This window comes from Pseudophryne corroboree, unplaced genomic scaffold (assembly GCF_028390025.1).
Source record: "Pseudophryne corroboree isolate aPseCor3 unplaced genomic scaffold, aPseCor3.hap2 scaffold_659, whole genome shotgun sequence".
Taxonomy (NCBI): Eukaryota; Metazoa; Chordata; class Amphibia; order Anura; family Myobatrachidae; genus Pseudophryne; species Pseudophryne corroboree.
The window spans coordinates 301,363-329,096 of record NW_026970247.1 but is presented as its reverse complement, the minus strand read 5'-3'; the positions used below and the strand labels follow the sequence as shown (position 1 = coordinate 329,096).

The 27,734-nt window shown below is 34.5% G+C and overlaps 3 non-coding genes across 3 annotated transcripts; all 3 read left to right on the top strand.

Moving 5' to 3' along the window:
* Positions 1-16,310: 16,310 nt before the first annotated feature.
* Positions 16,311-16,384, top strand: TRNAN-AUU (transfer RNA asparagine (anticodon AUU)). Its single transcript has one exon. It is a non-coding gene; the product is annotated as a tRNA-Asn (tRNA).
* Positions 16,385-22,155: 5,771 nt separating this feature from the next.
* On the top strand, positions 22,156-22,229 carry TRNAN-AUU (transfer RNA asparagine (anticodon AUU)). Its single transcript has one exon. It is a non-coding gene; the product is annotated as a tRNA-Asn (tRNA).
* A 4,599-nt stretch (positions 22,230-26,828) lies between these two features.
* Positions 26,829-26,902, top strand: TRNAN-AUU (transfer RNA asparagine (anticodon AUU)). The gene has a single exon. It is a non-coding gene; the product is annotated as a tRNA-Asn (tRNA).
* The last annotated feature ends 832 nt before the right edge of the window (positions 26,903-27,734 follow it).

Genomic DNA, 27,734 nt, shown 5'->3' with positions numbered 1-27,734 from the left:
CAAAAGGTTGGTGGTTCAATCCCACCCAGGGACGTAATTGACCTTGTTATCAGATTTTGGTGATCTTTAAGTAGACAAGTCAAATTTCATACCCCCTGTTATTGTGTAGGGTACCTGGCCTTCTCAGATGTAATCAGAGTTAGATTTGATTCAGTGATTTTATAAAAACATCTAGGAAGCACAATTTAGCAGTGGGTTGCAGAGAAAAAGAAATATGCTGGCAAAAAAATCAAATTGCGTGATTAAACAGCTCTTCATTTTCTGGCTTTATTTTTATGCTAACAAATTTGTTCTCTGAAAAGTGTCCACAAAGCCAAGTCTCTGATTAACACCTTTGTAGGGATGGTTTTTCACCTATTACTAAATAAAACTTGCTTCATTGGAAAGGCAGCAAGATGCATCCTCATTTCAATGTCTACTGAAATAATACAGGTTGAAACCAGGAAACATTAACGCCACTGCATCCTTGCTGCTTTCTCATGTGGAAGTCTGTTTAATGTGAAAACAAGGTGATATCTAATTAGCACACAGGTAAGGAATTAAGAAAATCTTTATTTAAGGGTGAAGATGTTTCTCACAAAATCGTTGCCCCAATGCATCATTGAAATTCAAGCTGGAAAGATGATTTTAATATATCACTTGTACATTTTGTATTGCTCTTCTGGTGACAATGTAGTTTGTTTTTGTCAATTACCATTTTAATAATAGGGTAAAGAAAATTAAGTGGATTTTTGACAGAAAACAATACTGTCAATATACTATTAAAACAAATTAAAATGGTAAAAGTTATTGTACTTTAAGTAAAAATAAAAGAGCCAAAATATCAATCCCAGTTTTGGATTACTTTAATTAAAAAAAAAAAAGCATACAGCAGAGGATAGTTTCAATCTGCCTACCTCTGGGTTATGAGCCCAGCATGCTTCCATTGCTGTACTTTGCTGCACATGTAAGTGCAAGAGATCCTGAAGCACTCACTCATCATGGGAAAGTACCAATGTGTTTCTTCGTTGGTTGATGGAAGAAACATCTTACAAAAACTCTCCAGATTATTGACTTTTTAAAGTTTTTCTAGGAAACGTTTTAGATGAATGCTTATTAGCCTTTGTCATTATGCACTTTCGCAAAGTGTCTCTGTGGCGCAATCAGTTAGTGTGTACGGCTATTAACTAAAAGGTTGGTGGTTCAATCCCACCCAGGGATGTAATTGATCTTGTTATCAGATTTTGGTGATCTTTAAGTAGACAAGTCAAAATTTCAAACCCCCTCTTATGGTGTAGGGTACCTGGCCTTCTCTGATGTAATCAGAGTTAGATTTGATTCATTGATTTTATAAAAACAGCGAGGAAGCACAATTTAGCAGTGGTTTGCAGAGAAAAAAATATGCTGGCAGAAAAATCCAATTGAGTGATTAAACAGCTCTTCATTTTCTGGCTTTATTTTTATGCTAACAAATTTGTTCTCTGAAAAGTGTCCACAAAGCCAAGTCTCTGATTAACACCTTTGTAAGGATGGTTTTTCACCTATTACTAAATTAAACTTGCTTCATTGGAAAGGCAGCAAGATGCATCCTCATTTCAATGTCTACTGAAATAATACAAGTTGACACCAGGAAACATTAACGCCACTGCATCCTTGCTGCTTTCTCATGTGGAAGTCTGTTTAATGCGAAAACAAGGTGATATCTAATTATCACACAGGTAAGGAATTAAGAAAATCTTTATTTAAGGGTGAAGATGTTTCTCACAAAATCGTTGCCCCAATGCATCATTGAAATTCAAGCTGGAAAGATGATTTTAATATATCACTTGTACATTTTGTATTGCTCTTCTGGTGACAATGTAGTTTGTTTTTGTCAATTACCATTTTAATAATAGGGTAAAGAAAATTAAGTGGATTTTTGAAAGAAAACAATACTGTCAATATACTATTAAAACAAATTAAAATGGTAAAAGTTATTGTACTTTAAGTAAAAATAAAAGAGCCAAAATATCAATCCCAGTTTTGGATTACTTTAATTAACAAAAAAAAAGCATATAGCAGAGGATAGTTTCAATCTGCCTACCTCTGGGTTATGGGCCCAGCATGCTTCCATTGCTGTACTCTGCTGCACATGTAAGTGCAAGAGATCCTGAAGCACTCACTCATCATGGGAAAGTACCAATGTGTTTCTTCGTTGGTTGATGGAAGAAACATCTTACAAAAACTCTCCAGATTATTAACTTTTTAAAGTTTATCTAGGAAACGTTTTAGATGAATGCTTATTAGCCCTTGTCAGTATATACTTTTGCAATGTGTCTCTGTGGCGCAATCAGTTAGTGTGTACGGCTATTAACCAAAAGGTTGGTGGTTCAATCCCACCCAGGTACGTAATTGACCTTGTTATCAGATTTTGGTGATCTTTAAGTAGACAAGTCAAATTTCATACCCCCTGTTATTGTGTAGGGTACCTGGCCTTCTCAGATGTAATCAGAGTTAGATTTGATTCAGTGATTTTATAAAAACATCTAGGAAGCACAATTTAGCAGTGGTTTGCAGAGAAAAAGAAATATGCTGGCAAAAAAATCAAATTGCGTGATTAAACAGCTCTTCATTTTCTGGCTTTATTTTTATGCTAACAAATTTGTTCTCTGAAAAGTGTCCACAAAGCCAAGTCTCTGATTAACACCTTTGTAGGGATGGTTTTTCACCTATTACTAAATTAAACTTGCTTCATTGGAAAGGCAGCAAGATGCATCCTCATTTCAATGTCTACTGAAATAATACAGGTTGAAACCAGGAAACATTAACGCCACTGCATCCTTGCTGCTTTCTCATGTGGAAGTCTGTTTAATGTGAAAACAAGGTGATATCTAATTAGCACACAGGTAAGGAATTACGAAAATCTTTATTTAAGGGTGAAGATGTTTCTCACAAAATTGTTGCCCCAATGCATCATTGAAATTTAAGCTGGAAAGATGATTTTAATATATCACTTGTACATTTTGTATTGCTCTTCTGGTGACAATGTAGTTTTTTTTGTCAATTACCATTTTAATAATAGGGTAAAGAAAATTAAGTGGATTTTTGAAAGAAAACTATACTGTCAATATACTATTAAAACAAATTAAAATGGTAAAAGTTATTGTACTTTAAGTAAAAATAAAAGAGCAAAAATATCAATCCCAGTTTTGATTACTTAAATTAACAAAAAAAAATGCATATAGCAAAGGATAGTTTCAATCTGCCTACCTCTGGGTTATGGGTCCAGCATGCTTCCATTGCAGTACTCTGCTGCACATGTAAGTGCAAGAGATCCTGAAGCACTCACTCATCATGGGAAAGTACCAATGTGTTTATTCGTTGGTTGATAGAAGAAACATCTTACAAAAACTCTCCAGATTATTGATTTTTTAATGTTTTTCTAGGAAACGTTCTAGATGTATGCTTATTAGCCTTTGTCAGTATGTACTTTTTGCAAAGTGTCTCTGTGGCGCAATTGGTTAGTGTGTTCGGCTATTAACCAAAAGGTTGGTGGTTCAATCCCACCCAGGGACGTAATTGACCTTGTGATCAGATTTTGGTGATATTTAAGTAGACAAGTCAAAATTTCAAACCCCCTCTTATTGTGTAGGGTACCTGGCCTTCTCTGATGTAATCAGAGTTAGATTTGATTCAGTGATTTTATAAAAAACTGCTAGGAAGCACAATTTAGCAGTGGGTTGCAGAGAAAAAAAATATGCTGGCAGAAAAATCCAATTGAGTGATTAAACAGCTCTTCATTTTCTGGCTTTATTTTTATGCTAACAAATTTGTTCTCTGAAAAGTGTCCACAAAGCCAAGTCTCTGATTAACACCTTTGTAGGGATGGTTTTTCACCTATTACTAAATTAAACTTGCTTCATTGGAAAGGCAGCAAGATGCATCCTCATTTCAATGTTTACTGAAATAATACAGGTTGACACCAGGAAACATTAACGCCACTGCATCCTTGCTGCTTTCTCATGTGGAAGTCTGTTTAATGTGAAAACAAGGTGATATCTAATTAGCACACAGGTAAGGAATTAAGAAAATCTTTATTTAAGGGTGAAGATGTTTCTCACAAAATCGTTGCCCCAATGCATCATTGAAATTCAAGCTGGAAAGATGATTTTAATATATCACTTGTACATTTTGTATTGCTCTTCTGGTGACAATGTAGTTTGTTTTTGTCAATTACAATTTTAATAATAGGGTAAAGAAAATTAAGTGGATTTTTAAAAGAAAACAATACTGTCAATATACTATCAAAACAAATTAAAATGGTAAAAGTTATTGTACTTTAAGTAAAAATAAAAGAGCCAAAATATCAATCCCAGTTTTGGATTACTTTAATTAACAAAAAAAATGCATATAGCAAAGGATAGTTTCAATCTGCCTACCTCTGGGTTATGGGCCCAGCATGCTTCCATTGCAGTACTCTGCTGCACATGTAAGTGCAAGAGATCCTGAAGCACTCACTCATCATGGGAAAGTACCAATGTGTTTCTTCATTGGTTGATGGAAGAAACATCTTACAAAAACTCTCCAGATTATTGACTTTTTAAAGTTTTTCTAGGAAACGTTCTAGATGAATGCTTATTAGCCTTTGTCAGTATGGACTTTTGCAAAGTGTCTCTGTGGTGCAATTGGTTAGTGTGTAAGGCTATTAACCAAAAGGTTGGTGGTTCAATCCCACCCAGGGACGTAATTGACCTTGTTATCAGATTTTGGTGATCTTTAAGTAGACAAGTCAAATTTCATACCCCCTGTTATTGTGTAGGGTACCTGGCCTTCTCAGATGTAATCAGAGTAAGATTTGATTCAGTGATTTTATAAAAACATCTAGGAAGCACAATTTAGCAGTGGGTTGCAGAGAAAAAGAAATATGCTGGCAAAAAAATCAAATTGCGTGATTAAACAGCTCTTCATTTTCTGGCTTTATTTTTATGCTAACAAATTTGTTCTCTGAAAAGTGTCCACAAAGCCAAGTCTCTGATTAACACCTTTGTAGGGATGGTTTTTCACCTATTACTAAATTAAACTTGCTTCATTGGAAAGGCAGCAAGATGCATCCTCATTTCAATGTCTACTGAAATAATACAAGTTGACACCAGGAAACATTAACGCCACTGCATCCTTGCTGCTTTCTCATGTGGAAGTCTGTTTAATGCGAAAACAAGGTGATATCTAATTAGCACACAGGTAAGGAAATAAGAAAATCTTTATTTAAGGGTGAAGATGTTTCTCACAAAATCGTTGCCCCAATGCATCATTGAAATTCAAGCTGGAAAGATGATTTTAATATATCACTTGTACATTTTGTATTGCTCTTCTGGTGACAATGTAGTTTGTTTTTGTCAATTACCATTTTAATAATAGGGTAAAGAAAATTAAGTGGATTTTTGAAAGAAAACTATACTGTCAATATACTATTAAAACAAATTAAAATGGTAAAAGTTATTGTACTTTAAGTAAAAATAAAAGAGCAAAAATATCAATCCCAGTTTTGATTACTTAAATTAACAAAAAAAAATGCATATAGCAAAGGATAGTTTCAATCTGCCTACCTCTGGGTTATGGGTCCAGCATGCTTCCATTGCAGTACTCTGCTGCACATGTAAGTGCAAGAGATCCTGAAGCACTCACTCATCATGGGAAAGTACCAATGTGTTTATTCGTTGGTTGATAGAAGAAACATCTTACAAAAACTCTCCAGATTATTGATTTTTTAATGTTTTTCTAGGAAACGTTCTAGATGTATGCTTATTAGCCTTTGTCAGTATGTACTTTTTGCAAAGTGTCTCTGTGGCGCAATCGGTTAGTGTGTTCGGCTATTAACCAAAAGGTTGGTGGTTCAATCCCACCCAGGGACGTAATTGACCTTGTGATCAGATTTTGGTGATATTTAAGTAGACAAGTCAAAATTTCAAACCCCCTCTTATTGTGTAGGGTACCTGGCCTTCTCTGATGTAATCAGAGTTAGATTTGATTCTGTGATTTTATAAAAAACTGCTAGGAAGCACAATTTAGCAGTTGGTTGCAGAGAAAAAAAATATGCTGGCAGAAAAATCAAATTCAGTGATTAAACAGCTCTTCATTTTCTGGCTTTATTTTTATGCTAACAAATTTGTTCTCTGAAAAGTGTCCACAAAGCCAAGTCTCTGATTAACACCTTTGTAGGGATGGTTTTTCACCTATTACTAAATTAAACTTGCTTCATTGGAAAGGCAGCAAGATGCATCCTCATTTCAATGTTTACTGAAATAATACAGGTTGACACCAGGAAACATTAACGCCACTGCTTCCTTGCTGCTTTCTCATGTGGAAGTCTGTTTAATGTGAAAACAAGGTGATATCTAATTAGCACACAGGTAAGGAATTAAGAAAATCTTTATTTAAGGGTGAAGATGTTTCTCACAAAATCGTTGCCCCAATGCATCATTGAAATTCAAGCTGGAAAGATGATTTTAATATATCACTTGTACATTTTGTATTGCTCTTCTGGTGACAATGTAGTTTGTTTTTGTCAATTACCATTTTAATAATAGGGTAAAGAAAATTAAGTGGATTTTTGAAAGAAAACAATACTGTCAATATACTATCAAAACAAATTAAAATGGTAAAAGTTATTGTACTTTAAGTAAAAATAAAAGAGCCAAAATATCAATCCCTGTTTTGGATTACTTTAATTAACAAAAAAAATGCATATAGCAAAGGATAGTTTCAATCTGCCTACCTCTGGGTTATGGGCCCAGCATGCTTCCATTGCAGTACTCTGCTGCACATGTAAGTGCAAGAGATCCTGAAGCACTCACTCATCATGGGAAAGTACCAATGTGTTTCTTCATTGGTTGATGGAAGAAACATCTTACAAAAACTCTCCAGATTATTGACTTTTTAAAGTTTTTCTAGGAAACGTTCTAGATGAATGCTTATTAGCCTTTGTCAGTATGGACTTTTGCAAAGTGTCTCTGTGGTGCAATTGGTTAGTGTGTAAGGCTATTAACCAAAAGGTTGGTGGTTCAATCACACCCAGGGATGTAATTGACCTTGTGATCAGATTTTGGTGATATTTAAGTAGACAAGTCAAAATTTCAAACCCCATCTTATTGTGTAGGGTACCTGGCCTTCTCTGATGTTATCAGAGTTAGATTTGATTCAGTTATTTTATAAAAAACAGCTAGGAAGCACAATTTAGCAGTGGGTTGCAGAGAAAAAAAATATGCTGGCAAAAAAATCCAATTGAGTGATTAAACAGCTCTTCATTTTCTGGTTTATTTTTATGCTAACAAATTTGTTCTCTGAAAAGTGTCCACAAAGCCAAGTCTCTGATTAACACCGTTGTAGGGATGGTTTTTCACCTATTACTAAATTAAACTTGCTTCATTGGAAAGGCAGCAAGATGCATCCTCATTTCAATGTCTACTGAAATAATACAGGTTGACACCAGGAAACATTAACGCCACTGCATCCTTGCTGCTTTCTCATGTGGAAGTCTGTTTAATGTGAAAACAAGGTGATATCTAATTAGCACACAGGTAAGGAATTAAGAAAATCTTTATTTAAGGGTGAAGATGTTTCTCCCAAAATCGTTGCCCCAATGCATCATTGAAATTCAAGCTGGAAAGATGATTTTAATATATCACTTGTACATTTTGTATTGCTCTTCTGGTGACAATGTAGTTTGTTTTTGTCAATTACCATTTTAATAATAGGGTAAAGAAAATGAAGTGGATTTTTGAAAGAAAACAATACTGTCAATATACTATTAAAACAAATTAAAATGGTAAAAGTTATTGTACTTTAAGTAAAAATAAAAGAGACAAAATATCAATCCCAGTTTTGGATTACTTTAATTAACAAAAAAAAATGCATATAGCAGAGGATAGTTTCAATCTAGCTATCTCTGGGTTATGGGCCCAGCATGCTTCCATTGCAGTACTCTGCTGCACATGTAAGTGCAAGAGATCCTGAAGCACTCACTCATCATGGGAAAGTACCAATGTGTTTCTTCATTGGTTGATGGAAGAAACATCTTACAAAAACTCTCCAGATTATTGACTTTTTAATGTTTTTCTAGGAAACGTTCTAGATGTATGCTTATTAGCCTTTGTCAGTATGTACTTTTTGCAAAGTGTCTCTGTGGTGCAATTGGTTAGTGTGTAAGGCTATTAACCAAAAGGTTGGTGGTTCAATCCCACCCAGGGACGTAATTGACCTTGTGATCAGATTTTGGTGATCTTTAAGTAGACAAGTCAAAATTTCAAACCCCCTCTTATTGTGTAGGGTACCTGGCCTTCTCTGATGTAATCAGAGTTAGATTTGATTCAGTGATTTTATAAAAAACAGCTAGGAAGCACAATTTAGCAGTGGGTTGCAGAGAAAAAAAATATGCTGGCAAAAAAAATCCAATTGAGTGATTAAACAGCTCTTCATTTTCTGGCTTTATTTTTATGCTAACAAATTTGTTCTCTGAAAAGTGTCCACAAAGCCAAGTCTCTGATTAACACCTTTGTAGGGATGGTTTTTCACCTATTACTAAATTAAACTTGCTTCATTGGAAAGGCAGCAAGATGCATCCTCATTTCAATGTCTACTGAAATAATACAAGTTGACACCAGGAAACATTAACGCCACTGCATCCTTGCTGCTTTCTCATGTGGAAGTCTGTTTAATGCGAAAACAAGGTGATATCTAATTAGCACACAGGTAAGGAATTAAGAAAATCTTTATTTAAGGGTGAAGATGTTTCTCACAAAATCGTTGCCCCAATGCATCATTGAAATTCAAGCTGGAAAGATGATTTTAATATATCACTTGTACATTTTGTATTGCTCTTCTGGTGACAATGTAGTTTGTTTTTGTCAATTACCATTTTAATAATAGGGTAAAGAAAATTAAGTGGATTTTTGAAAGAAAACAATACTGTCAATATACTATTAAAACAAATTAAAATGGTAAAAGTTATTGTACTTTAAGTAAAAATAAAAGAGCCAAAATATCAATCCCAGTTTTGGATTACTTTAATTAAAAAAAAAAAGCATACAGCAGAGGATAGTTTCAATCTGCCTACCTCTGGGTTATGAGCCCAGCATGCTTCCATTGCTGTACTTTGCTGCACATGTAAGTGCAAGAGATCCTGAAGCACTCACTCATCATGGGAAAGTACCAATGTGTTTCTTCGTTGGTTGATGGAAGAAACATCTTACAAAAACTCTCCAGATTATTGACTTTTTAAAGTTTTTCTAGGAAACGTTTTAGATGAATGCTTATTAGCCTTTGTCAGTATGCACTTTCGCAAAGTGTCTCTGTGGCGCAATCAGTTAGTGTGTACGGCTATTAACTAAAAGGTTGGTGGTTCAATCCCACCCAGGGATGTAATTGATCTTGTTATCAGATTTTGGTGATCTTTAAGTAGACAAGTCAAAATTTCAAACCCCCTCTTATGGTGTAGGGTACATGGCCTTCTCTGATGTAATTAGAGTTAGATTTGATTCATTGATTTTATAAAAACAGCGAGGAAGCACAATTTAGCAGTGGTTTGCAGAGAAAAAAAATATGCTGGCAGAAAAATCCAATTGAGTGATTAAACAGCTCTTCATTTTCTGGCTTTATTTTTATGCTAACAAATTTGTTCTCTGAAAAGTGTCCACAAAGCCAAGTCTCTGATTAACACCTTTGTAAGGATGGTTTTTCACCTATTACTAAATTAAACTTGCTTCATTGGAAAGGCAGCAAGATGCATCCTCATTTCAATGTCTACTGAAATAATACAAGTTGACACCAGGAAACATTAACGCCACTGCATCCTTGCTGCTTTCTCATGTGGAAGTCTGTTTAATGCGAAAACAAGGTGATATCTAATTATCACACAGGTAAGGAATTAAGAAAATCTTTATTTAAGGGTGAAGATGTTTCTCACAAAATCGTTGCCCCAATGCATCATTGAAATTCAAGCTGGAAAGATGATTTTAATATATCACTTGTACATTTTGTATTGCTCTTCTGGTGACAATGTAGTTTGTTTTTGTCAATTACCATTTTAATAATAGGGTAAAGAAAATTAAGTGGATTTTTGAAAGAAAACAATACTGTCAATATACTATTAAAACAAATTAAAATGGTAAAAGTTATTGTACTTTAAGTAAAAATAAAAGAGACAAAATATCAATCCCAGTTTTGGATTACTTTAATTAACAAAAAAAAATGCATATAGCAGAGGATAGTTTCAATCTAGCTATCTCTGGGTTATGGGCCCAGCATGCTTCCATTGCAGTACTCTGCTGCACATGTAAGTGCAAGAGATCCTGAAGCACTCACTCATCATGGGAAAGTACCAATGTGTTTCTTCATTGGTTGATGGAAGAAACATCTTACAAAAACTCTCCAGATTATTGACTTTTTAATGTTTTTCTAGGAAACGTTCTAGATGTATGCTTATTAGCCTTTGTCAGTATGTACTTTTTGCAAAGTGTCTCTGTGGTGCAATTGGTTAGTGTGTAAGGCTATTAACCAAAAGGTTGGTGGTTCAATCCCACCCAGGGACGTAATTGACCTTGTGATCAGATTTTGGTGATCTTTAAGTAGACAAGTCAAAATTTCAAACCCCCTCTTATTGTGTAGGGTACCTGGCCTTCTCTGATGTAATCAGAGTTAGATTTGATTCAGTGATTTTATAAAAAACAGCTAGGAAGCACAATTTAGCAGTGGGTTGCAGAGAAAAAAAATATGCTGGCAAAAAAAATCCAATTGAGTGATTAAACAGCTCTTCATTTTCTGGCTTTATTTTTATGCTAACAAATTTGTTCTCTGAAAAGTGTCCACAAAGCCAAGTCTCTGATTAACACCTTTGTAGGGATGGTTTTTCACCTATTACTAAATTAAACTTGCTTCATTGGAAAGGCAGCAAGATGCATCCTCATTTCAATGTCTACTGAAATAATACAAGTTGACACCAGGAAACATTAACGCCACTGCATCCTTGCTGCTTTCTCATGTGGAAGTCTGTTTAATGCGAAAACAAGGTGATATCTAATTAGCACACAGGTAAGGAATTAAGAAAATCTTTATTTAAGGGTGAAGATGTTTCTCACAAAATCGTTGCCCCAATGCATCATTGAAATTCAAGCTGGAAAGATGATTTTAATATATCACTTGTACATTTTGTATTGCTCTTCTGGTGACAATGTAGTTTGTTTTTGTCAATTACCATTTTAATAATAGGGTAAAGAAAATTAAGTGGATTTTTGAAAGAAAACAATACTGTCAATATACTATTAAAACAAATTAAAATGGTAAAAGTTATTGTACTTTAAGTAAAAATAAAAGAGCCAAAATATCAATCCCAGTTTTGGATTACTTTAATTAAAAAAAAAAAGCATACAGCAGAGGATAGTTTCAATCTGCCTACCTCTGGGTTATGAGCCCAGCATGCTTCCATTGCTGTACTTTGCTGCACATGTAAGTGCAAGAGATCCTGAAGCACTCACTCATCATGGGAAAGTACCAATGTGTTTCTTCGTTGGTTGATGGAAGAAACATCTTACAAAAACTCTCCAGATTATTGACTTTTTAAAGTTTTTCTAGGAAACGTTTTAGATGAATGCTTATTAGCCTTTGTCAGTATGCACTTTCGCAAAGTGTCTCTGTGGCGCAATCAGTTAGTGTGTACGGCTATTAACTAAAAGGTTGGTGGTTCAATCCCACCCAGGGATGTAATTGATCTTGTTATCAGATTTTGGTGATCTTTAAGTAGACAAGTCAAAATTTCAAACCCCCTCTTATGGTGTAGGGTACATGGCCTTCTCTGATGTAATTAGAGTTAGATTTGATTCATTGATTTTATAAAAACAGCGAGGAAGCACAATTTAGCAGTGGTTTGCAGAGAAAAAAAATATGCTGGCAGAAAAATCCAATTGAGTGATTAAACAGCTCTTCATTTTCTGGCTTTATTTTTATGCTAACAAATTTGTTCTCTGAAAAGTGTCCACAAAGCCAAGTCTCTGATTAACACCTTTGTAAGGATGGTTTTTCACCTATTACTAAATTAAACTTGCTTCATTGGAAAGGCAGCAAGATGCATCCTCATTTCAATGTCTACTGAAATAATACAAGTTGACACCAGGAAACATTAACGCCACTGCATCCTTGCTGCTTTCTCATGTGGAAGTCTGTTTAATGCGAAAACAAGGTGATATCTAATTATCACACAGGTAAGGAATTAAGAAAATCTTTATTTAAGGGTGAAGATGTTTCTCACAAAATCGTTGCCCCAATGCATCATTGAAATTCAAGCTGGAAAGATGATTTTAATATATCACTTGTACATTTTGTATTGCTCTTCTGGTGACAATGTAGTTTGTTTTTGTCAATTACCATTTTAATAATAGGGTAAAGAAAATTAAGTGGATTTTTGAAAGAAAACAATACTGTCAATATACTATTAAAACAAATTAAAATGGTAAAAGTTATTGTACTTTAAGTAAAAATAAAAGAGCCAAAATATCAATCCCAGTTTTGGATTACTTTAATTAACAAAAAAAAAGCATATAGCAGAGGATAGTTTCAATCTGCCTACCTCTGGGTTATGGGCCCAGCATGCTTCCATTGCTGTACTCTGCTGCACATGTAAGTGCAAGAGATCCTGAAGCACTCACTCATCATGGGAAAGTACCAATGTGTTTCTTCGTTGGTTGATGGAAGAAACATCTTACAAAAACTCTCCAGATTATTAACTTTTTAAAGTTTTTCTAGGAAACGTTTTAGATGAATGCTTATTAGCCCTTGTCAGTATATAATTTTGCAATGTGTCTCTGTGGCGCAATCAGTTAGTGTGTACAGCTATTAACCAAAAGGTTGGTGGTTCAATCCCACCCAGGTACGTAATTGACCTTGTTATCAGATTTTGGTGATCTTTAAGTAGACAAGTCAAAATTTCAAACCCCCTGTTATGGTGTAGGGTACCTGGCCTTCTCTGATGTAATCAGAGTTAGATTTGATTCAGTGATTTATAAAAACAGCTAGGAAGCACAATTTAGCAGTGGGTTGTAGAGAAAAAGAAATATGCTGGCAGAAAAATCCAATTGAGTGATTAAACAGCTCTTCATTTTCTGGCTTTATTTTTATGCTAACAAATTTGTTCTCTGAAAAGTGTCCACAAAGCAAAGTCTCTGATTAACACCTTTGTAGGGATGGTTTTTCACCTATTACTAAATTAAACTTGCTTCATTGGAAAGGCAGCAAGATGCATCCTCATTTCAATGTCTACTGAAATAATACAAGTTGACACCAGGAAACATTAACGCCACTGCATCCTTGCTGCTTTCTCATGTGGAAGTCTGTTTAATGTGAAAACAAGGTGATATCTAATTAGCACACAGGTAAGGAATTAAGAAAATCTTTATTTAAGGGTGAAGATGTTTCTCACAAAATCGTTGCCCCAATGCATCATTGAAATTCAAGCTGGAAAGATGATTTTAATATATCACTTGTACATTTTGTATTGCTCTTCTGGTGACAATGTAGTTTGTTTTTGTCAATTACCATTTTAATAATAGGGTAAAGAAAATGAAGTGGATTTTTGAAAGAAAACAATACTGTCAATATACTATTAAAACAAATTAAAATGGTAAGAGTTATTGTACTTTAAGTAAAAATAAAAGAGCCAAAATATCAATCCCAGTTTTGGATTACTTTAATTAACAAAAAAAAATGCATATAGCAGAGGATAGTTTCAATCTGCCTACCTCTGGGTTATGGGCCCAGCATGCTTCCATTGCTGTACTCTGCTGCACATGTAAGTGCAAGAGATCCTGAAGCACTCACTCATCATGGGAAAGTACCAATGTGTTTCTTCGTTGGTTGATAGAAGAAACATCTTACAAAAACTCTCCAGATTATTGACTTTTTTAAGTTTTTCTAGGAAACGTTTTAGATGAATGCTTATTAGCATTTGTCAGTATGTACTTTTGCAAAGTGTCTCTGTGGCGCAATCAGTTAGTGTGTACGGCTATTAACCAAAAGGTTAGTGGTTCAATCCCACCCAGGGACGTAATTGACCTTGTGATCAGATTTTGGTGATCTTTAAGTAGACAAGTCAAATTTCATACTCCCTGTTATTGTGTAGGGTACCTGGCCTTCTCTGATGTAATCAGAGTTAGATTTGATTCAGAGATTTTATAAAAAAAAGCTAGGAAGCACAATTTAGCAGTGGGTTGCAGAGAAAAAAAATATGCTGGCAGAAAAATCCAATTGAGTGATTAAACAGCTCTTTATTTTCTGGCTTTATTTTTATGCTAACAAATTTGTTCTCTGAAAAGTGTCCACAAAGCCAAGTCTCTGATTAACACCTTTGTAAGGATGGTTTTTCACCTATTACTAAATTAAACTTGCTTCATTGGAAAGGCAGCAAGATGCATCCTCATTTCAATGTCTACTGAAATAATACAGGTTGACACCAGGAAACATTAACGCCAATGCATACTTGCTGCTTTCTCATGTGGAAGTCTGTTTAATGTGAAAACAAGGTGATATCTAATTAGCACACAGGTAAGGAATTAAGAAAATCTTTATTTAAGGGTGAAGATGTTTCTCACAAAATCGTTGCCCCAATGCATCATTGAAATTCAAGCTGGAAAGATGATTTTAATATATCACTTGTACATTTTGTATTGCTCTTCTGGTGACAATGTAGTTTGTTTTTGTCAATTACCATTTTAATAATAGGGTAAAGAAAATGAAGTGGATTTTTGAAAGAAAACAATACTGTCAATATACTATTAAAACAAATTAAAATGGTAAAAGTTATTGTACTTTAAGTAAAAATAAAAGAGCCAAAATATCAATCCCAGTTTTGGAATACTTTAATTAACAAACAAAAAAATGCATATAGCAGAGGATAGTTTCAATCTGCCTACCTCTGGGTTATGGGCCCAGCATGCTTCCATTGCTGTACTCTGCTGCACATGTAAGTGCAAGAGATCCTGAAGCACTCACTCATCATGGGAAAGTACCAATGTGTTTCTTCGTTGGTTGATAGAAGAAACATCTTACAAAAACTCTCCAGATTATTGACTTTATTAAGTTTTTCTAGGAAACGTTTTAGATGAATGCTTATTAGCCTTTGTCAGTATGTAGTTTTGCAAAGTGTCTCTGTGGCGCAATCAGTTAGTGTGTATGGCTATTAACCAAAAGGTTGGTGGTTCAATCCCACCCAGGGACGTAATTGACCTTGTTATCAGATTTTGGTGATATTTAAGTAGACAAGTCAAAATTTCACACCCCCTCTTATTGTGTAGGGTACCTGGCCTTCTCTGATGTAATCAGAGTTAGATTTGATTCAGTGATTTTATAAAAACATCTAGGAAGCACAATTTAGCAGTGGGTTGCAGAGAAAAAGAAATATGCTTGCAAAAAAATCAAATTGCTTGATTTAACAGCTCTTAATTTTCTTGCTTTATTTTTATGCTAACAAATTTGTTCTCTGAAAAGTGTCCACAAAGCCAAGTCTCTGATTAACACCTTTGTAGGGATGGTTTTTCACCTATTACTAAATTAAACTTGCTTCATTGGAAAGGCAGCAAGATGCATCCTCATTTCAATGTCTACTGAAATAATACAGGTTGACACCAGGAAACATTAACGCCACTGCATCCTTGCTGCTTTCTCATGTGGAAGTCTGTTTAATGTGAAAACAAGGTGATATCTAATTAGCACACAGGTAAGGAATTACGAAAATCTTTATTTAAGGGTGAAGATGTTTCTCACAAAATTGTTGCCCCAATGCATCATTGAAATTCAAGCTGGAAAGATGATTTTAATATATCACTTGTACATTTTGTATTGCTCTTCTGGTGACAATGTAGTTTTTTTTGTCAATTACCATTTTAATAACAGGGTAAAGAAAATTAAGTGGATTTTTGAAAGAAAACTATACTGTCAATATACTATTAAAACAAATTAAAATGGTAAAAGTTATTGTACTTTAAGTAAAAATAAAAGAGCAAAAATATCAATCCCAGTTTTGATTACTTAAATTAACAAAAAAAATGCATATAGCAAAGGATAGTTTCAATCTGCCTACCTCTGGGTTATGGGTCCAGCATGCTTCCATTGCAGTACTCTGCTGCACATGTAAGTGCAAGAGATCCTGAAGCACTCACTCATCATGGGAAAGTACCAATGTGTTTATTCGTTAGTTGATGGAAGAAACATCTTACAAAAACTCTCCAGATTATTGATTTTTTAATGTTTTTCTAGGAAACGTTCTAGATGTATGCTTATTAGCCTTTGTCAGTAGGCACTTTTTGCAAAGTGTCTCTGTGGCGCAATCGGTTAGTGTGTTCGGCTATTAACCGAAAGGTTGGTGGTTCAATCCCACCCAGGGACCTTATTAAACTTGTGATCAGATTTTGGTGATATTTAAGTAGACAAGTCAAAATTTCAAACCCCCTCTTATGGTGTAGGGTACATGGCCTTCTCTGATGTAATCAGAGTTAGATTTGATTCAGTGATTTTATAAAAAACAGCTAGGAAGCACAATTTAGCAGTGGGTTGCAGAGAAAAAAAATATGCTAGCAAAAAAAATCCAATTGAGTGATTAAACAGCTCTTCATTTTCTGGCTTTATTTTTATGCTAACAAATTTGTTCTCTGAAAAGTGTCCACAAAGCCAAGTCTCTGATTAACACCGTTGTAGGGATGGTTTTTCACCTATTACTAAATTAAACTTGCTTCATTGGAAAGGCAGCAAGATGCATCCTCATTTCAATGTCTACTGAAATAATACAGGTTGACACCAGGAAACATTAACGCCACTGCATCCTTGCTGCTTTCTCATGTGGAAGTCTGTTTAATGTGAAAACAAGGTGATATCTAATTATCACACAGGTAAGGAATTAATAAAATCTTTATTTAAGGGTGAAGATGTTTCTCACAAAATCGTTGCCCCAATGCATCATTGAAATTCAAGCTGGAAAGATGATTTTAATATATCACTTGTACATTTTGTATTGCTCTTCTGGTGACAATGTAGTTTGTTTTTGTCAATTACCATTTTAATAATAGGGTAAAGAAAATGAAGTGGATTTTTGAAAGAAAACAATACTGTCAATATACTATTAAAACAAATTAAAATGGTAAAAGTTATTGTACTTTAAGTAAAAATAAAAGAGACAAAATATCAATCCCAGTTTTTGATTACTTTAATTAACAAAAAAAAAATGCATATAGCAGAGGATAGTTTCAATCTACCTATCTCTGGGTTATGGGCCCAGCATGCTTCCATTGCAGTACTCTGCTGCACATGTAAGTGCAAGAGATCCTGAAGCACTCACTCATCATGGGAAAGTACCAATGTGTTTCTTCATTGGTTGATGGAAGAAACATCTTACAAAAACTCTCCAGATTATTGACTTTTTAAAGTTTTTCTAGGAAACGTTCTTGATGAATGCTTATTAGCCTTTGTCAGTATGTACTTTTTGCAAAGTGTCTCTGTGGTGCAATTGGTTAGTGTGTAAGGCTATTAACCAAAAGGTTTGTGGTTCAATCCCACCCAGGAACGTAATTGACCTTGTGATCAGATTTTGGTGATATTTAAGTAGACAAGTCAAAATTTCAAACCCCCTCTTATTGTGTAGGGTACCTGGCCTTCTCTGATGTAATCAGAGTTAGATTTGATTCAGTGATTTTATAAAAAACAGCTAGGAAGCACAATTTAGCAGTGGGTTGCAGAGAAAAAAAATATGCTGGCAAAAAAAATCCAATTGAGTGATTAAACAGCTCTTCATTTTCTGGCTTTATTTTTATGCTAACAAATTTGTTCTCTGAAAAGTGTCCACAAAGCCAAGTCTCTGATTAACACCTTTGTAGGGATGGTTTTTCACCTATTACTAAATTAAACTTGCTTCATTGGAAAGGCAGCAAGATGCATCCTCATTTCAATGTCTACTGAAATAATACAAGTTGACACCAGGAAACATTAACGCCACTGCATCCTTGCTGCTTTCTCATGTGGAAGTCTGTTTAATGCGAAAACAAGGTGATATCTAATTAGCACACAGGTAAGGAATTAAGAAAATCTTTATTTAAGGGTGAAGATGTTTCTCACAAAATCGTTGCCCCAATGCATCATTGAAATTCAAGCTGGAAAGATGATTTTAATATATCACTTGTACATTTTGTATTGCTCTTCTGGTGACAATGTAGTTTGTTTTTGTCAATTACCATTTTAATAATAGGGTAAAGAAAATTAAGTGGATTTTTGAAAGAAAACAATACTGTCAATATACTATTAAAACAAATTAAAATGGTAAAAGTTATTGTACTTTAAGTAAAAATAAAAGAGCCAAAATATCAATCCCAGTTTTGGATTACTTTAATTAAAAAAAAAAAGCATACAGCAGAGGATAGTTTCAATCTGCCTACCTCTGGGTTATGAACCCAGCATGCTTCCATTGCTGTACTTTGCTGCACATGTAAGTGCAAGAGATCCTGAAGCACTCACTCATCATGGGAAAGTACCAATGTGTTTCTTCGTTGGTTGATGGAAGAAACATCTTACAAAAACTCTCCAGATTATTGACTTTTTAAAGTTTTTCAAGGAAACGTTTTAGATGAATGCTTATTAGCCTTTGTCAGTATGCACTTTCGCAAAGTGTCTCTGTGGCGCAATCAGTTAGTGTGTACGGCTATTAACTAAAAGGTTGGTGGTTCAATCCCACCCAGGGATGTAATTGATCTTGTTATCAGCTTTTGGTGATCTTTAAGTAGACAAGTCAAAATTTCAAACCCCCTCTTATGGTGTAGGGTACCTGGCCTTCTCTGATGTAATCAGAGTTAGATTTGATTCATTGATTTTATAAAAACAGCGAGGAAGCACAATTTAGCAGTGGTTTGCAGAGAAAAAAAATATGCTGGCAGAAAAATCCAATTGAGTGATTAAACAGCTCTTCATTTTCTGGCTTTATTTTTATGCTAACAAATTTGTTCTCTGAAAAGTGTCCACAAAGCCAAGTCTCTGATTAACACCTTTGTAAGGATGGTTTTTCACCTATTACTAAATTAAACTTGCTTCATTGGAAAGGCAGCAAGATGCATCCTCATTTCAATGTCTACTGAAATAATACAAGTTGACACCAGGAAACATTAACGCCACTGCATCCTTGCTGCTTTCTCATGTGGAAGTCTGTTTAATGCGAAAACAAGGTGATATCTAATTATCACACAGGTAAGGAATTAAGAAAATCTTTATTTAAGGGTGAAGATGTTTCTCACAAAATCGTTGCCCCAATGCATCATTGAAATTCAAGCTGGAAAGATGATTTTAATATATCACTTGTACATTTTGTATTGCTCTTCTGGTGACAATGTAGTTTGTTTTTGTCAATTACCATTTTAATAATAGGGTAAAGAAAATGAAGTGGATTTTTGAAAGAAAACAATACTGTCAATATACTATTAAAACAAATTAAAATGGTAAAAGTTATTGTACTTTAAGTAAAAATAAAAGAGCCAAAATATCAATCCCAGTTTTGGATTACTTTAATTAACAAAAAAAAAGCATATAGCAGAGGATAGTTTCAATCTGCCTACCTCTGGGTTATGGGCCCAGCATGCTTCCATTGCTGTACTCTGCTGCACATGTAAGTGCAAGAGATCCTGAAGCACTCACTCATCATGGGAAAGTACCAATGTGTTTCTTCGTTGGTTGATGGAAGAAACATCTTACAAAAACTCTCCAGATTATTAACTTTTTAAAGTTTTTCTAGGAAACGTTTTAGATGAATGCTTATTAGCCCTTGTCAGTATATACTTCTGCAATGTGTCTCTGTGGCGCAATCAGTTAGTGTGTACGGCTATTAACCAAAAGGTTGGTGGTTCAATCCCACCCAGGTACGTAATTGACCTTGTTATCAGATTTTGGTGATCTTTAAGTAGACAAGTCAAAATTTCAAACCCCCTGTTATGGTGTAGGGTACCTGGCCTTCTCTGATGTAATCAGAGTTAGATTTGATTCAGTGATTTATAAAAACATCTAGGAAGCACAATTTAGCAGTGGGTTGTAGAGAAAAAGAAATATGCTGGCAGAAAAATCCAATTGAGTGATTAAACAGCTCTTCATTTTCTGGCTTTATTTTTATGCTAACAAATTTGTTCTCTGAAAAGTGTCCACAAAGCAAAGTCTCTGATTAACACCTTTGTAGGGATGGTTTTTCACCTATTACTAAATTAAACTTGCTTCATTGGAAAGGCAGCAAGATGCATCCTCATTTCAATGTCTACTGAAATAATACAAGTTGACACCAGGAAACATTAACGCCACTGCATCCTTGCTGCTTTCTCATGTGGAAGTCTGTTTAATGTGAAAACAAGGTGATATCTAATTAGCACACAGGTAAGGAATTAAGAAAATCTTTATTTAAGGGTGAAGATGTTTCTCACAAAATCGTTGCCCCAATGCATCATTGAAATTCAAGCTGGAAAGATGATTTTAATATATCACTTGTACATTTTGTATTGCTCTTCTGGTGACAATGTAGTTTGTTTTTGTCAATTACCATTTTAATAATAGGGTAAAGAAAATGAAGTGGATTTTTGAAAGAAAACAAAACTGTCAATATACTATTAAAACAAATTAAAATGGTAAAAGTTATTGTACTTTAAGTAAAAATAAAAGAGCCAAAATATCAATCCCAGTTTTGGAATACTTTAATTAACAAACAAAAAAATGCATATAGCAGAGGATAGTTTCAATCTGCCTACCTCTGGGTTATGGGCCCAGCATGCTTCCATTGCTGTACTCTGCTGCACATGTAAGTGCAAGAGATCCTGAAGCACTCACTCATCATGGGAAAGTACCAATGTGTTTCTTCGTTGGTTGATAGAAGAAACATCTTACAAAAACTCTCCAGATTATTGACTTTATTAAGTTTTTCTAGGAAACGTTTTAGATGAATGCTTATTAGCCTTTGTCAGTATGTACTTTTGCAAAGTGTCTCTGTGGCGCAATCAGTTAGTGTGTATGGCTATTAACCAAAAGGTTGGTGGTTCAATCCCACCCAGGGACGTAATTGACCTTGTTATCAGATTTTGGTGATATTTAAGTAGACAAGTCAAAATTTCAAACCCCCTCTTATTGTGTAGGGTACCTGGCCTTCTCTGATGTAATCAGAGTTAGATTTGATTCAGTGATTTTATAAAAACATCTAGGAAGCACAATTTAGCAGTGGGTTGCAGAGAAAAAGAAATATGCTTGCAAAAAAATCAAATTGCTTGATTTAACAGCTCTTAATTTTCTTGCTTTATTTTTATGCTAACAAATTTGTTCTCTGAAAAGTGTCCACAAAGCCAAGTCTCTGATTAACACCTTTGTAGGGATGGTTTTTCACCTATTACTAAATTAAACTTGCTTCATTGGAAAGGCAGCAAGATGCATCCTCATTTCAATGTCTACTGAAATAATACAGGTTGACACCAGGAAACATTAACGCCACTGCATCCTTGCTGCTTTCTCATGTGGAAGTCTGTTTAATGTGAAAACAAGGTGATATCTAATTAGCACACAGGTAAGGAATTACGAAAATCTTTATTTAAGGGTGAAGATGTTTCTCACAAAATTGTTGCCCCAATGCATCATTGAAATTCAAGCTGGAAAGATGATTTTAATATATCACTTGTACATTTTGTATTGCTCTTCTGGTGACAATGTAGTTTTTTTTGTCAATTACCATTTTAATAACAGGGTAAAGAAAATTAAGTGGATTTTTGAAAGAAAACTATACTGTCAATATACTATTAAAACAAATTAAAATGGTAAAAGTTATTGTACTTTAAGTAAAAATAAAAGAGCAAAAATATCAATCCCAGTTTTGATTACTTAAATTAACAAAAAAAATGCATATAGCAAAGGATAGTTTCAATCTGCCTACCTCTGGGTTATGGGTCCAGCATGCTTCCATTGCAGTACTCTGCTGCACATGTAAGTGCAAGAGATCCTGAAGCACTCACTCATCATGGGAAAGTACCAATGTGTTTATTCGTTAGTTGATGGAAGAAACATCTTACAAAAACTCTCCAGATTATTGACTTTTTTAATGTTTTTCTAGGAAACGTTCTAGATGTATGCTTATTAGCCTTTGTCAGTAGGCACTTTTTGCAAAGTGTCTCTGTGGCGCAATCGGTTAGTGTGTTCGGCTATTAACCGAAAGGTTGGTGGTTCAATCCCACCCAGGGACCTAATTAAACTTCTGATCAGATTTTGGTGATATTTAAGTAGACAAGTCAAAATTTCAAACCCCCTCTTATGGTGTAGGGTACATGGCCTTCTCTGATGTAATCAGAGTTAGATTTGATTCAGTGATTTTATAAAAAACAGCTAGGAAGCACAATTTAGCAGTGGGTTGCAGAGAAAAAAAATATGCTGGCAAAAAAAATCCAACTGAGTGATTAAACAGCTCTTCATTTTCTGGCTTTATTTTTATGCTAACAAATTTGTTCTCTGAAAAGTGTCCACAAAGCCAAGTCTCTGATTAACACCGTTGTAGGGATGGTTTTTCACCTATTACTAAATTAAACTTGCTTCATTGGAAAGGCAGCAAGATGCATCCTCATTTCAATGTCTACTGAAATAATACAGGTTGACACCAGGAAACATTAACGCCACTGCATCCTTGCTGCTTTCTCATGTGGAAGTCTGTTTAATGTGAAAACAAGGTGATATCTAATTATCACACAGGTAAGGAATTAAGAAAATCTTTATTTAAGGGTGAAGATGTTTCTCCCAAAATCGTTGCCCCAATGCATCATTGAAATTCAAGCTGGAAAGATGATTTTAATATATCACTTGTACATTTTGTATTGCTCTTCTGGTGACAATGTAGTTTGTTTTTGTCAATTACCATTTTAATAATAGGGTAAAGAAAATGAAGTGGATTTTTGAAAGAAAACAATACTGTCAATATACTATTAAAACAAATTAAAATGGTAAAAGTTATTGTACTTTTAGTAAAAATAAAAGAGACAAAATATCAATCCCAGTTTTGGATTACTTTAATTAACAAAAAAAAATGCATATAGCAGAGGATAGTTTCAATCTACCTATCTCTGGGTTATGGGTCCAGCATGCTTCCATTGCAGTACTCTGCTGCACATGTAAGTGCAAGAGATCCTGAAGCACTCACTCATCATGGGAAAGTACCAATGTGTTTCTTCATTGGTTGATGGAAGAAACATCTTACAAAAACTCTCCAGATTATTGACTTTTTAAAGTTTTTCTAGGAAACGTTCTTGATGAATGCTTATTAGCCTTTGTCAGTATGTACTTTTTGCAAAGTGTCTCTGTGGTGCAATTGGTTAGTGTGTAAGGCTATTAACCAAAAGGTTGGTGGTTCAATCCCACCCAGGAATGTAATTGACCTTGTGATCAGATTTTGGTGATATTTAAGTAGACAAGTCAAAATTTCAAACCCCCTCTTATTGTGTAGGGTACCTGGCCTTCTCTGATGTAATCAGAGTTAGATTTGATTCAGTGATTTTATAAAAAACAGCTAGGAAGCACAATTTAGCAGTGGGTTGCAGAGAAAAAAAATATGCTGGCAAAAAAAATCCAATTGAGTGATTAAACAGCTCTTCATTTTCTGGCTTTATTTTTATGCTAACAAATTTGTTCTCTGAAAAGTGTCCACAAAGCCAAGTCTCTGATTAACACCTTTGTAGGGATGGTTTTTCACCTATTACTAAATTTAACTTGCTTCATTGGAAAGGCAGCAAGATGCATCCTCATTTCAATGTCTACTGAAATAATACAAGTTGACACCAGGAAACATTAACGCCACTGCATCCTTGCTGCTTTCTCATGTGGAAGTCTGTTTAATGCGAAAACAAGGTGATATCTAATTAGCACACAGGTAAGGAATTAAGAAAATCTTTATTTAAGGGTGAAGATGTTTCTCCCAAAATCGTTGCCCCAATGCATCATTGAAATTCAAGCTGGAAAGATGATTTTAATATATCACTTGTACATTTTGTATTGCTCTTCTGGTGACAATGTAGTTTGTTTTTGTCAATTACCATTTTAATAATAGGGTAAAGAAAATTAAGTGGATTTTTGAAAGAAAACAATACTGTCAATATACTATTAAAACAAATTAAAATGGTAAAAGTTATTGTACTTTAAGTAAAAATAAAAGAGCCAAAATATCAATCCCAGTTTTGGATTACTTTAATAAAAAAAAAAAAGCATACAGCAGAGGATAGTTTCAATCTGCCTACCTCTGGGTTATGAACCCAGCATGCTTCCATTGCTGTACTTTGCTGCACATGTAAGTGCAAGAGATCCTGAAGCACTCACTCATCATGGGAAAGTACCAATGTGTTTCTTCGTTGGTTGATGGAAGAAACATTTTACAAAAACTCTCCAGATTATTGACTTTTTAAAGTTTTTCTAGGAAACGTTTTAGATGAATGCTTATTAGCCTTTGTCAGTAAGCACTTTCGCAAAGTGTCTCTGTGGCGCAATCAGTTAGTGTGTACGGCTATTAACTAAAAGGTTGGTGGTTCAATCCCACCCTGGGATGTAATTGATCTTGTTATCAGCTTTTGGTGATCTTTAAGTAGACAAGTCAAAATTTCAAACCCCCTCTTATGGTGTAGGGTACCTGGCCTTCTCTGATGTAATCAGAGTTAGATTTGATTCATTGATTTTATAAAAACAGCGAGGAAGCACAATTTAGCAGTGGTTTGCAGAGATAAAAAATATGCTGGCAGAAAAATCCAATTGAGTGATTAAACAGCTCTTCATTTTCTGGCTTTATTTTTATGCTAACAAATTTGTTCTCTGAAAAGTGTCCACAAAGCCAAGTCTCTGATTAACACCTTTGTAAGGATAGTTTTTCACCTATTACTAAATTAAACTTGCTTCATTGGAAAGGCAGCAAGATGCATCCTCATTTCAATGTCTACTGAAATAATACAAGTTGACACCAGGAAACATTAACGCCACTGCATCCTTGCTGCTTTCTCATGTGGAAGTCTGTTTAATGCGAAAACAAGGTGATATCTAATTATCACACAGGTAAGGAATTAAGAAAATCTTTATTTAAGGGTGAAGATGTTTCTCACAAAATCGTTGCCCCAATGCATCATTGAAATTCAAGCTGGAAAGATGATTTTAATATATCACTTGTACATTTTGTATTGCTCTTCTGGTGACAATGTAGTTTGTTTTTGTCAATTACCATTTTAATAATAGGGTAAAGAAAATGAAGTGGATTTTTGAAAGAAAACAATACTGTCAATATACTATTAAAACAAATTAAAATGGTAAAAGTTATTGTACTTTAAGTAAAAATAAAAGAGCCAAAATATCAATCCCAGTTTTGGATTACTTTAATTAACAAAAAAAAAGCATATAGCAGAGGATAGTTTCAATCTGCCTACCTCTGGGTTATGAACCCAGCATGCTTCCATTGCTGTACTTTGCTGCACATGTAAGTGCAAGAGATCCTGAAGCACTCACTCATCATGGGAAAGTACCAATGTGTTTCTTCGTTGGTTGATGGAAGAAACATCTTACAAAAACTCTCCAGATTATTGACTTTTTAAAGTTTTTCTAGGAAACGTTTTAGATGAATGCTTATTAGCCTTTGTCAGTATGCACTTTCGCAAAGTGTCTCTGTGGCGCAATCAGTTAGTGTGTATGGCTATTAACCAAAAGGTTGGTGGTTCAATCCCACCCAGGGACGTAATTGACCTTGTTATCAGATTTTGGTGATATTTAAGTAGACAAGTCAAAATTTCAAACCCCCTCTTATTGTGTAGGGTACCTGGCCTTCTCTGATGTAATCAGAGTTAGATTTGATTCAGTGATTTTATAAAAACATCTAGGAAGCACAATTTAGCAGTGGGTTGCAGAGAAAAAGAAATATGCTTGCAAAAAAATCAAATTGCTTGATTTAACAGCTCTTAATTTTCTTGCTTTATTTTTATGCTAACAAATTTGTTCTCTGAAAAGTGTCCACAAAGCCAAGTCTCTGATTAACACCTTTGTAGGGATGGTTTTTCACCTATTACTAAATTAAACTTGCTTCATTGGAAAGGCAGCAAGATGCATCCTCATTTCAATGTCTACTGAAATAATACAGGTTGACACCAGGAAACATTAACGCCACTGCATCCTTGCTGCTTTCTCATGTGGAAGTCTGTTTAATGTGAAAACAAGGTGATATCTAATTAGCACACAGGTAAGGAATTACGAAAATCTTTATTTAAGGGTGAAGATGTTTCTCACAAAATTGTTGCCCCAATGCATCATTGAAATTCAAGCTGGAAAGATGATTTTAATATATCACTTGTACATTTTGTATTGCTCTTCTGGTGACAATGTAGTTTTTTTTGTCAATTACCATTTTAATAACAGGGTAAAGAAAATTAAGTGGATTTTTGAAAGAAAACTATACTGTCAATATACTATTAAAACAAATTAAAATGGTAAAAGTTATTGTACTTTAAGTAAAAATAAAAGAGCAAAAATATCAATCCCAGTTTTGATTACTTAAATTAACAAAAAAAATGCATATAGCAAAGGATAGTTTCAATCTGCCTACCTCTGGGTTATGGGTCCAGCATGCTTCCATTGCAGTACTCTGCTGCACATGTAAGTGCAAGAGATCCTGAAGCACTCACTCATCATGGGAAAGTACCAATGTGTTTATTCATTAGTTGATGGAAGAAACATCTTACAAAAACTCTCCAGATTATTGATTTTTTAATGTTTTTCTAGGAAACGTTCTAGATGTATGCTTATTAGCCTTTGTCAGTAGGCACGTTTTGCAAAGTGTCTCTGTGGCGCAATCGGTTAGTGTGTTCGGCTATTAACCGAAAGGTTGGTGGTTCAATCCCACCCAGGGACCTAATTAAACTTGTGATCAGATTTTGGTGATATTTAAGTAGACAAGTCAAAATTTCAAACCCCCTCTTATGGTGTAGGGTACATGGCCTTCTCTGATGTAATCAGAGTTAGATTTGATTCAGTGATTTTATAAAAAAACAGCTAGGAAGCACAATTTAGCAGTGGGTTGCAGAGAAAAAAAATATGCTGGCAGAAAAATCCAATCGAGTGATTAAACAGCTCTTCATTTTCTGGCTTTATTTTTATGCTAACAAATTTGTTCTCTGAAAAGTGTCCACAAAGCCAAGTCTCTGATTAACACCTTTGTAAGGATGGTTTTTCACCTATTACTAAATTAAACTTGCTTCATTGGAAAGGCAGCAAGATGCATCCTCATTTCAATGTCTACTGAAATAATACAAGTTGACACCAGGAAACATTAACGCCACTGCATCCTTGCTGCTTTCTCATGTGGAAGTCTGTTTAATATGAAAACAAGGTGATATCTAATTAGCACACAGGTAAGGAATTAAGAAAATCTTTATTTAAGGGTGAAGATGTTTCTCACAAATTTGTTGACCCAATGCATCATTGAAATTCAAGCTGGAAAGATGATTTTAATATATCACTTGTACATTTTGTATTGCTCTTCTGGTGACAATGTAGTTTGTTTTTGTCAATTACCATTTTAATAATAGGGTAAAGAAAATGAAGTGGATTTTTGAAAGAAAACAATACTGTCAATATACTATTAAAACAAATTAAAATGGTAAAAGTTATTGTACTTTAAGTAAAAATAAAAGAGACAAAATATCAATCCCAGTTTTGGATTACTTTAATTAACAAAAAAAAAT